This window comes from Montipora foliosa, chromosome 13, assembly GCF_036669935.1.
Source record: "Montipora foliosa isolate CH-2021 chromosome 13, ASM3666993v2, whole genome shotgun sequence".
NCBI lineage: Eukaryota > Metazoa > Cnidaria > Anthozoa > Scleractinia > Acroporidae > Montipora > Montipora foliosa.
In genome coordinates, this window is record NC_090881.1 from 24,327,404 (window position 1) to 24,339,903 (window position 12,500).

The following is a 12,500-nucleotide window of genomic DNA, read 5'->3' on the forward strand; positions in this document are numbered from 1 at the left end:
CAGGGTGCCCATATGGACGGACCTAAATGACGTACCCACCCAGGGTGCCCATATGGACGGACCTAAATGACGTACCCACCCAGGGTGCCCATATGGACGGACCTAAATGACGTACCCACCCAGGGTGCCCATATGGACGGACCTAAATGACGTACCCACCCAGGGTGCCCATATGGACGGACCTAAATGACGTACCCACCCAGGGTGCCCATATGGACGGACCTAAATGACGTACCCACCCAGGGTGCCCATATGGACGGACCTAAATGACGTACCCACCCAGGGTGCCCATATGGACGGACCTAAATGACGTACCCACCCAGGGTGCCCATATGGACGGACCTAAATGACGTACCCACCCAGGGTGCCCATATGGACGGACCTAAATGACGTACCCACCCAGGGTGCCCATATGGACGGACCTAAATGACGTACCCACCCAGGGTGCCCATATGGACGGACCTAAATGACGTACCCACCCAGGGTGCCCATATGGACGGACCTAAATGACGTACCCACCCAGGGTGCCCATATGGACGGACCTAAATGACGTACCCACCCAGGGTGCCCATATGGACGGACCTAAATGACGTACCCACCCAGGGTGCCCATATGGACGGACCTAAATGACGTACCCACCCAGGGTGCCCATATGGACGGACCTAAATGACGTACCCACCCAGGGTGCCCATATGGACGGACCTAAATGACGTACCCACCCAGGGTGCCCATATGGACGGACCTAAATGACGTACCCACCCAGGGTGCCCATATGGACGGACCTAAATGACGTACCCACCCAGGGTGCCCATATGGACGGACCTAAATGACGTACCCACCCAGGGTGCCCATATGGACGGACCTAAATGACGTACCCACCCAGGGTGCCCATATGGACGGACCTAAATGACGTACCCACCCAGGGTGCCCATATGGACGGACCTAAATGACGTACCCACCCAGGGTGCCCATATGGACGGACCTAAATGACGTACCCACCCAGGGTGCCCATATGGACGGACCTAAATGACGTACCCACCCAGGGTGCCCATATGGACGGACCTAAATGACGTACCCACCCAGGGTGCCCATATGGACGGACCTAAATGACGTACCCACCCAGGGTGCCCATATGGACGGACCTAAATGACGTACCCACCCAGGGTGCCCATATGGACGGACCTAAATGACGTACCCACCCAGGGTGCCCATATGGACGGACCTAAATGACGTACCCACCCAGGGTGCCCATATGGACGGACCTAAATGACGTACCCACCCAGGGTGCCCATATGGACGGACCTAAATGACGTACCCACCCAGGGTGCCCATATGGACGGACCTAAATGACGTACCCACCCAGGGTGCCCATATGGACGGACCTAAATGACGTACCCACCCAGGGTGCCCATATGGACGGACCTAAATGACGTACCCACCCAGGGTGCCCATATGGACGGACTTAAATGACGTACCCACCCAGGGTGCCCATATGGACGGACCTAAATGACGTACCCACCCAGGGTGCCCATATGGACGGACTTAAATGACGTACCCACCCAGGGTGCCCATATGGACGGACTTAAATGACGTACCCACCCAGGGTGCCCATATGGACGGACTTAAATGACGTACCCACCCAGGGTGCCCATATGGACGGACTTAAATGACGTACCCACCCAGGGTGCCCATATGGACGGACTTAAATGACGTACCCACCCAGGGTGCCCATATGGACGGACTTAAATGACGTACCCACCCAGGGTGCCCATATGGATGGACTTAAATGACGTACCCACCCAGGGTGCCCATATGGATGGACTTAAATGACGTACCCACCCAGGGTGCCCATATGGATGGACTTAAATGACGTACCCACCCAGGGTGCCCATATGGATGGACTTAAATGACGTACCCACCCAGGGTGCCCATATGGATGGACTTAAATGACGTACCCACCCAGGGTGCCCATATGGATGGACTTAAATGACGTACCCACCCAGGGTGCCCATATGGATGGAAGATGTGTGTAAAGTTTTAATTGATAAATTTGAAGAAAAATGTCCGAGTTGTTCTTGTTAAACGTGGGAAATGCTTCGAGAACTTTAATGGTTTTTAAGAGTTAAATTGACGACACTGTCTATTCTAACGGTCATGATCATATTGCATCCTATGCATTCATATATCACTGTATCGCTTGTTACTGGGTTGCCAGGCAATCTCAGTCGGAAAGTGGGGGGGATTTGTTTGTTTCCCTTTTTTTTCTTTTTATTTTTTTCCGTGTCGGTAAAAGTCTTGCCTGTTACTCCCCTGGTAAGTGGTGTCTTTGTGTATAGAGCCTTCTGCGCGTATTTTCATAGATTTCTCTGGTGGACACGGGAGAATCATTAACTTAGCCTGCAAAGGAGTCGAAAGTCATGTAACGCGAATGGCGTTTTAGTGGATCCTTAAAAATATACCCTTATGGAGCTCAATAATGGAAAGTCAGTTAGATAAACTAGGCAGGCGGTGAAAAACCAACACCTGGAATCTCAAAAGCGACGAGTAATGGACTTCGACAACAATCTATCGCCCGGCGAGCCGAAATCAAAGTGAACTGTATTTCTAAAATAATATTTTACCAAATGTGCTGTTTGTAGAACACTGAAACCAAATGGAAAATTCTCTGGTAACTTATGAATACCTTACGTGGATCTGTGATCAACTCTGCACAGTCTTCAGGTAAAAAAAATAATTGCAAATGCGACAGCCAAGAATTATTTGTGCATTTTGTGCTTCATTATGCAAGGAAAAGGTTCTTCATGGAAACGGTTTGATCATGAAATTTAGTTTGTTGCAATATTGCGCATATTTGACACGATTGAGTTTCTTCTCTTCACGCACGTAATGAAATAGGGGTTAATTTTTGCCTCTAATAGCAAATATGTTGTTTGTTTCAAACAATTTTTCGCTAGAAAAGGTGGCCTTCATGAATTCATCATGTTTTATGATATGCGAGCTTGACTGGATAGTTTTTATGGCAATAGTAAAGCATTTTCTTGTCAAAATGAGGTTAGCGTCTTTCTGGTCTGTTAACTGAATTAAATCGTGAGTTTGTATTTGCCGTCTGCCGCGTAACCTTGATTTCCACTCTCAAAATTACCTCCAGAACCTACTTTTTGCGTAGAATAAGCTTTTAGAATGATGTTCTTGTTTTGAATAAAGCAAGCTGACAAAATCTGTACCTTGCTGAGTTCGCATTTGTTAGCGTTAATAGTATTTTCGGTCCGATGCTTCTGTTTTATGGGGGGTATATTGTTTTGGTCTCCCGTCCAGATACTAACCCCGCCGGACAGAAAAAACTTCAGTGAACTTTGGTATTACAAAGCTGTCAGATGCTCAGAGGGCACGCTTAAACTTGTGGCGAAAAGAAGTTGTGAGGGAACTTGAAAATTATCAACATGTCAACCCAGAAGCCAATGTTTCTCGCTTCTCTTTTATTTGCTATTCTTCAGAGACTGGAATGTTGTAGTTCAATATCACACAATTCAGTGCCTTCTGATTTTCTGTAACACATACCACAGGAAACCCAGTGTATGCTTCACGGAAGCATCTCGTTTTAGTGAAGTGCTAAAAAAAAACTTTTGGGGGATTAGAATGATAGGGCAACAATAGCTCCCGCAGGTCACAATTATTCAAAGTGGCGACGAATCACGGAGATTGGAACTTCGAAAATTCGTTAACATTTTATAACAATAGGCAGATATTCCGCTTTTCTCTTTGTTTAGGTCTCTAAGATCTACGACAGCGTCAGCTTCTGTACACTTCTTTCTCTCTGCAAATCCACAACCTGAAATGGCCAAAGCTCAACTCCTACCTGATGTAAGGACACTTTGGTTTATTGCAGTTACACATTTCTATCTCTTTCTTACTATTACCGAACACGTAAACGGTGCCAGTGACCTTATCCTAGTATCCACGCCCAGAAGGAGAGGCAAAAAGACACGAAACATTAACCGAGTTGACGACATCTAAGCATGACCAAAAACGCCGGGTAGGCCTTACCTAGTTTTTGTGGACAGCCAAGAAGCAAATGTCAGTTAATTCAACCCAATGCAAGGTTTAGTCGAAGCGAAACACATCTAAATGGCACCTGAGCCTACACCAGTTTGTAGTATTCATGCCCGGCCAGAAAGGCCCCGGTGAACAAACGATTCAAACTGATGATAAAGGCGAAGTTCAGTGATGTGGTAACCCAAAGCCAAACATTGACAAACGATTGGCATCCGAACCCAGTCCAGTATTCGTGCCTTTGCCCGAGAGGCCCAAATGTAAGCAAATAATTTCAACGGAACCCGAGGTTCGGGTACAGCCAAACACACTTAAAGATGAGTGGCACCTGAACTCAGTCCCCGCCCGAGAGACCCAAATGCAACGAAAAGTAACCGAATCCGAAGCTTGCTGCTATGATCAAAAAATTATTTCCTTCTTTTCTTCAGTTTTTGTGTGTTTGCTTAACGCCTGACTGGCAAAATTCTGACCAATGATTTTTATCCAAAGGCTGTTTATTTTCAATGTAAGAATTGGATTTCACGCTCCGCCATTACTGGCCGGTTGGACGTCAGAGGGTTGGATCAAGGGAAATGTGATGTCATTTACTCACTAGCTTAAAAATTCTAGCGTATAAATGCAGCTTATTATACTATGAAAACACGAGTTTCAAAGTCTGAAAGCCCGAAACTCCCGTACTGCATATTATGCAGCCGCGTACCCATGCATTGCATTCTTAAACTAGTGGGTCTTTTTACGTCATTTTCTCCTCGATCTAGCTCTTTCAAGATTCTAAAGCTAGTAAAATGGCGGACCATTAAATAATAAAATTCCCGTTGAAATAATTTGCACTTTTTATATGGTCCCGAGGGAAACAGTTATTTGTTTTCCCGAGAAAACTACGTTTCCAAATTGAGGGGGGTGTTTACATGATACCGGTACGAGTTTCATTCTGGTACGAGTTGTCAATTTCATACCGCGTTTACATGACGACACAAATATTGACACAGGGATGACGCATGAACCAAAACAATAATGGAGTCCAATATTTAGAAATACAACGCATGCGTCAATAGTCCCAGTCCACCACGACTTGACGACTCGTACCGGAATGGGAGTCAATGTAGCGTTTACATGATACCGGTATAACTTTTCATACCGTTATGAGAATTTCGATCCGGTACAACTACCGGGATGAACTCATACCGGTATGAGTTGTACTGGTATGAGATTTTTCACCGGTATCACGTAAACAAATTCAGAGCGATAAGTAAGAACCGGGATGAACTCGTACCAGAATGAAACTCGTACCGGTATCATGTAAACACCCCCTAGAACTAATCAGTTTCCCCGAGGGACCAGACACAAGTGCTTTGTTATCTATTTAGATTTTCCCTTCAACAATCGCAGCAAAACATCTCGCACAGGCAACAACTGCGGAATCGTATCCAGGTAGGATTAAAATTAAACACTTTAAGGGATAGTTTTCACGGTTTTGCGAATGGGAATGATTTCCGTACAGGTCCCTACTTCATTATGCATGCAGAATAAATTAATTATTCATTCGCGCTATTGTTTTGTAGAACAATAGTATACCCAAGAGAACCGAATATATACATGGGTAATTTCTACTTACGGGATGAATAGAAACGGATCTCATTTTGTCTCTCCCTCCCTCTCTCTCTTCTTTCCCTTCATCGCCCACACCGTTACTCCTTTTCGTTCCAGCTTTCTTCTTTCTATCCCTTCGTCTTGTTCTTATTTCCAGATCCCGCTCGGCTTTTTCTGCCATTTAATCCCATGATATGTCACTCGCAGCTTGCCTTGAACTCCGACCCACTGTAAACCTCTGGATTACTTGTCCCTGTTCTTTACCACTGAGCTAACGTGTCAAGTTGCTAATTCACACCTTGAAAATGATATTTATTTTGAATTCTGGCTGACTATTTACATAACAATGATACGTAATTATATACACGTGCCGCGCCGAGCACCTACAATCGAACTTACACTTGTAGGTTACCGTTAAGAGGTCCCTGTTTTACTACTCTTGAAACAACCCATCCCTTTAATAATGCTAACCGTAACCCTAATTACGACTAAAGGCACTGTTTAGGCTTAAGATTAGTCCCTGTGATAGTTTTAGGTTTTCCAGTATTGCTGTGAACTGTGACCTGCTTTTCCTTCATGCTCCGTGCGTGCGGCACACTTATAAGTTCACTGCGTGGAAGAGTATACCACGCTTAAAGTCTGATTGGTGCATCTTTCATAGGAAACTTTCATGCACGAGTTCATTTCAATTAAAATCGTTTCATATTTCCCTTATTTTGAAGCAAACTTGTGTCTTCGTAATAATCAAGATGGCTACCGAAGTAAAAGGGTCACAGCAATGGGAGATTTGATCATTTGGAAATTGTCCCTGCTTAATAGCCTTTCCAGAGTTGTGCATACAGTGGTGCAAAGAAAACAATTTACTTTGGTCTTCCGTGTCCAAAACCTGTGTGAAAACGCAGTCAGTTGGCAAAGACAAAGTGCCGCATCGGGAGATGGATCTGTTTCGCGATGCTCTAGAAAAACTGCAATGGATAGCCTTCAATCCGCCAGAACACATATTAATTTTCTTACGGAAACTTTCCTTGAAAAAATATTAGCCCTAGCTACCTGTGGCCCGAAAGTTTACAACTGCCTACAAGACAAGGGCTAACATCATCTCACCGCAGTTAACCATCGCCTAAACTTCATCGACCCAGACAAACGAGCCCACAGCAGGGCATTGAAAAGACATGATGGGGAATGAAACGAAGTATGCCTCGTACGGGAACATCCATGGATCTCTACCAAAGCTATTTACTTGGAAGTATCATTGAGCATATTGCCGATCTCTACAAAGAGCGATAAATCGCAAAATTCCTCTAAATGCACCGTTCGTGATCCTAAATACAGGAAAGGAAGAAAATATACACTTTGCACTGTCTCGGCGAATTTTTAAGCAGACAGGAAGAACAATTTCACGATAAAAAGAGCAGGTAGCCATTAAATTTCTTATGACAGTACTTTTATTTGGTTTGTTTGTTATGTTTGCGAATCTGAACCCTATTACAACGATTGCTTGAAACTCCACTTCTTGCGCTTATTCTAAAACTGAAAAATGGGTAAAATGCAGGAAAAGTGCCGAAATTGCAGGAAAAACTGTTCGATTTTCCGTATTTCAGACAGAATTTCGACCGACTTTTTTTAAGTCCATATAGACTTAGAAAAAAAACCTCTAAAAAGAAAGAACGAAGCGCCACAGTACCAAAGGACGTCTATTGTTATCGCTATTGTTTTCTTGAAACAAAGGAGTGTATGCATAATGAAGTAGGGATCTGTGCGGAAATCTTGGCGAATGTCCAAGCTTTAGCGCTAGCAGTTGTAAATTTTACGGTTTCTTACTGAACCAGATGATGTTAATTAAACACAGAGAGTATTAAAGCAAATACACTGAATGACTAAGGCCCAAATTTGGTGGAAGACACTGAGGGTTTACACAGAAAATATCGAATTTAGTTTTGATCTGGAATTTATTGTACGGGTCGAAAATTTATTCTGCGCACGAGTAATCTATTCGCATGCAGTAGGTTCACAACACAAACTGAAAGGAAATTATTACAAAAGTAATAGACCACTTTCCATATATTAAAATTCAGTCCAAAACAAAAGGCATCATCTCGAGGCTCTGGGGAATAAACTCATACAAATCCTTATATTTATTCCCCAGAGCCTCGAGATGATGCCTTTTGTTTTGGACTGAATTTTAATATATCGAAATTGGTCTATTCCAATGAGTAATCCATTACTATGGGATTGTTTCCGTTTCCTGCATCAGTGCTTTCGATTGTTTCAATAACCATGGAATTAAATGGACTGACATGACAGTTTGCCCATGCGCAGAGACGTGAAACTCTCCCTTTAAAATGACTGGTCCCGAGGGAAACAGTTAATTTTGTTCCCCGAATATCTCAATGTTTCCCCTAGACGCAGCAGAGGAAGACATTGAAATTCGATGAACCAGTAATTAAGTGAGCACAAAAAGAAAAACGTGCAACGGCCACAGCAACGGCGGACGTCGGTCAACATTCGCGGTGGACTCTTACCCTCTGGCGTCATAGATTTTGAACTGTTGCCCGCTCAGAGACTTTTGGTGGGAAACATTTATTGTTAAATGGTCATGTGACCTTGAAGTAACCAATGAGAGCGCGCGCTGTTGTGAGAAAAATTTCAGCTATATAACAATTGAATTTGATTAGGGGCACTTGACCAAGAATCAAGCAATCACAGTGCTCGTTTTGTCGAGTGAAAGTCTATGTAAAAATAGATTTCTTTTTGAAGTGAAGGCTTAACTTGGGCCACTTCAATTAACATAGTTTGGAAATCAAAAGAAAACGAAGAATTGATTTTTTTGGTCATAGTAGCACGTTAACGAGGTTCTGCCAGGGTAAATTCCGACAAGCGACATGGTCTAAAAAAGTAACGACAGCACTTAAAAGTGAAACCGCGACAAACGACATCCTTTCTTTAAATTTCCAACTGCAACGGTCACAGCAATGTGAAACATTGCTAAAGCATCGACACGAGATCTTTTAAAATTCAGACAAGCGACAATCGACCCCCTCCCCCCCCCTGCCTGGCGGGGCCCCTTTAACTGGCACCCGAACCTAGATTCGTGCCCGCCCCGAGAAACTCAAAGTAAAACAAATTCCACCCATTAAACGCGTGAAGTTCAGTTACAGCCAGACACATCGAATTGGCACCTGAACCTAGTCTAAAATGTAGTTCAGTATTTGTGTCCGTCCCAAGAGGCCCAAATGTAAACAACAGGCAAGAAAATTCAACAAACACGAGGTTGAGTTATTGTCAAACACACGCAACTTGTAGTTATCCCAAACGAAAATAAATTGAATGAATGCCAGGAGGATTCAAGTTTAGTACAGCAAAATACATCTAAGAGGTACAAGAACCACGTAGTAGATTCTCCCGGCCAGAAAAGCTGAAATGTAGATGACATTTCGATTTCCACCGAACCCTTAGCGCCGCGAACGCCAAACATATCACATAAGAAATAGGAGAACCCTAAGAAGTATTGATGATGTCCCAAATCAAAATAAGGTAACATAAACAAGGCACTGGTAAATGCGAAATAACCTGACGAACACGAGAACTCAGAAAAATTAACATTCGACCAGAGAAGCATAACGTTCCAAGAAATGATGCTGACTCCGGTGTGAAAAACAGAAAGCATGTCTACCTCTGTACTGCATTCGCCGCTTGAGGCGGAGCTTGCTGGGCTTGTTGAATCGGAGGAGCCGGTGGTCCTGGCGCTTGAGGAACTTGAACCATAGATGGACAGAATAAAAACCCACACTTCGAACCAGAGTCCGTGGATTATACGGCAAAAGAGATCGACAAGATGGGGCACTTAACCTTTATAGTCGCGAATACATAAACCATTGTGAATTCCAGGCTTTGTTGTCACATTCCAGCGCTTAATACGCTCCCGTGGAGCATTTTGGCCAGTTTGAAGTGATATGTCAAAAACGAGAGCGAGTGTCTCATCAGCGATTCCAAACACCGACAAGCACGACGCCGTAGCCGGAGTACTTTTATTGTTGCGAGGTGTTTGAAACCTCTGATGAAACACGAAGCACGAGTTTTTGACATGACTTCTCAACCTTTTGTTTTACTGTACCAAGTATGAGTGTTATGTGAGGATCTTTTGTTTTATCAGACAAGTGATAGTACTTTGTAAAGGAAATGAATATAAAACGTACTAGAACTTTGGAAGAAATTTACATAATAGGGCGTAATGGAGAGCGAGTCAGAATCTCGTCGTTTTCGCCTGCCAAAATTGTCTTCCCAAAAAAGTGATTCAGTTTACGACGCCTATCCAGTTTCAACTAAATATGAAAAGAATCGGGCTGTGAACTTGCTGAATGGCTGAGGTTAAGAGAGATGCAAGTGCCGGTTTTAGATTGCGATAGACTTTTCGAAGACTGTTATATGGTCGTCCAAATGTTTCAATATTCGCTAAATTCTATTTGCTGTCGCTAAATTCCATTCGCTGTCGCTAAAACTCATTCGCTGTCGCTAAGACTCATTCGCTGTCGCTAAATTTCATTCGCTATCGCTAAATTTGCATTCGCTATCGCTAAATTTCATTCGCTGTCGCTAAAAATTAACCGCTTCACTGCGTGCAAACAATGACAAAACACGTACGAACAGCAAGACAGAAGTTAAGAACCTTCGGGTACCATCTTTGAACAGGCCGTAATGCCCGAACGGCCTGGCAACGAATTGCGTGAGGGTCGGCCTTGGAGGTTTCTAACAATATTTTACAACAGCGAAGTTGATGTAGTAGTGACGAATACTGTTAAATGTCAGCAAATATTATGTTTTCATTTTAGCAAATGCAAATTAAGTTAATTCAGTGCTAACGAAGGAACATTTGCAACAGCAAATAAGTTTTAGCCATAGCTATTGAGTTTTAGCGACAGCAAGTGAGTTTTTGCGACAGCGAATGCGGTTTAGCGACAGCGAATAGAATTTAGCGAATATTGAAACATTTGGACGACCATACTGTTAAGCCTTGAGAGCAGACATTGATGGAATGGATGCTCTTTCGCTGAATTATTGGGTGTCCAAACTGGTTTTAATCCTCTAGGCCCGGTTGTTTAAAAGCCGATTAACGCTAATCCCAGATTAAAAATTAACCAAGGAGTTTATTTCTCTACTCCCAAACGCTGTTCAACGCTGATATTCGACAAAAATTTACATCAGAAGAAGTCAATCTTGGAAAACAAAAATAAGCAAAAGAACCTTTCACCAAAAAGTTGAAAACATGAAAACAAATGTTCACGCTAATCCTGGATTAAGTTAATCGGCTTTCGAACAACCGGGCCCTGGACGCCAATTACAAGAGGTACTGCTAGAGTTTTATGTCGAATATTATTCGGGAAATTTGAAATGCATTGTGCGCGCGTAGTTTATTTATACGTGTTTTTTCCGAAGGTTTATTAGGTTTATTAAATTCAAGTGTCTTGATCAGTGTCTTGATCACTTTTTTTAAGCTAATTTGGGCGTTTCTTGGTCTGTAGTTTCATTGGGTATCAAGACACCTGCACCTGACCAAAATGGGCCACTCCGATTGGCTAATAACCTTATGAATTATTAATGAGTTTGAGAAGTAATGATCTAGGTTTCATATGACTGAAACCATTCGCTCATTTGACTGTATTGTGTATTGGCATAAGTAAATGAAAAAGCTTAAGCAAAGAGGGCGTCGCTAAGAACAAGAACGACTCGAAATAATAGATTATTGAAAAATTAGTGAAAAAAATGTACTACACCCCCTGCGCATGCGTTTATCATTTTAGTACATTTCTTTGCCGTTGTCGTCCTGACATCAATATTAAATTTAGGGAAATTAAGCAACGACAAAGGCAACGAAAACGCCACAAAGCAAGAGTATGAATGGTTAGAAAAGGAAAAATACCGAATAAAAGGGTGTTTACTGCACTTTTAAGATTAAAGTGTTCATTGAAACGATTGGTCAGTTGACTTGATTGTCATTTGTAGCGGCATTAAACGGGCTTTCCTCAATAAATAATCATGTAATTGCAATGTGCCCCCGTGAAATTAGGGATTAATTTCGCTTGTATTTCAAAGAGTGTGTATATGCCGGAAAAGCAATAGGACTTTTAAAATTATTATTGAAATCCAAAAAGAAGATGGACCTCTTTAGCTTGTACGTTTTGTTTTCCCATTTCAGGCCACGTGGTGTTACTCGAGGAAAAAGTTTCTTTCAAATGTAGTCTCATGCACGTGCATATGTATGCGTAACTTATGAAATTCCCTTGAAAACATTACGTGGTCTGAAATGGGAAAACAAAACGTATAAGCTAGAGAGGTCCGTTGGGGAAACCACTCATTTTTCAAAGAAAATTGATCAAAAATATGTATGGGTAATCAAATGGTGACGAGTGAAATTAGGGAATAATTTCACGCGCGTTTTGTCCAAAGGCGAGGGAAATTATTTTGATCCAGCTTATAAGCGAATACTGTAACTAACGCGTGTATTCCTTGCAACTTGAAAATGACTAGGCCTTTGAAAACAGTCACGTAAACTAGGGATCCTAATCGTTTTCTCTTAGGCTCCACAGTGACATTAATCAGTGTGTTCGACCTCTTTAAAGCTACGTTTTCCACAAAAGATTCTAGAAATGCGACTCGACCACCACATGCACCTAACAGTTGTATAACAAAGCTACCACTACTTTAATTATGGGCGCGTCTCCGATGCGATGAAACGTGAGTTTCATCTCTTCACTGGGGGAGCTCTACTGCGGTTACCCTTGTTTTTGCTTTGTTCTTTTTACAAAAGCACCATATGACAGCAACAACGATGGTAATAAACAGGAGACCTCCGATGACACCAC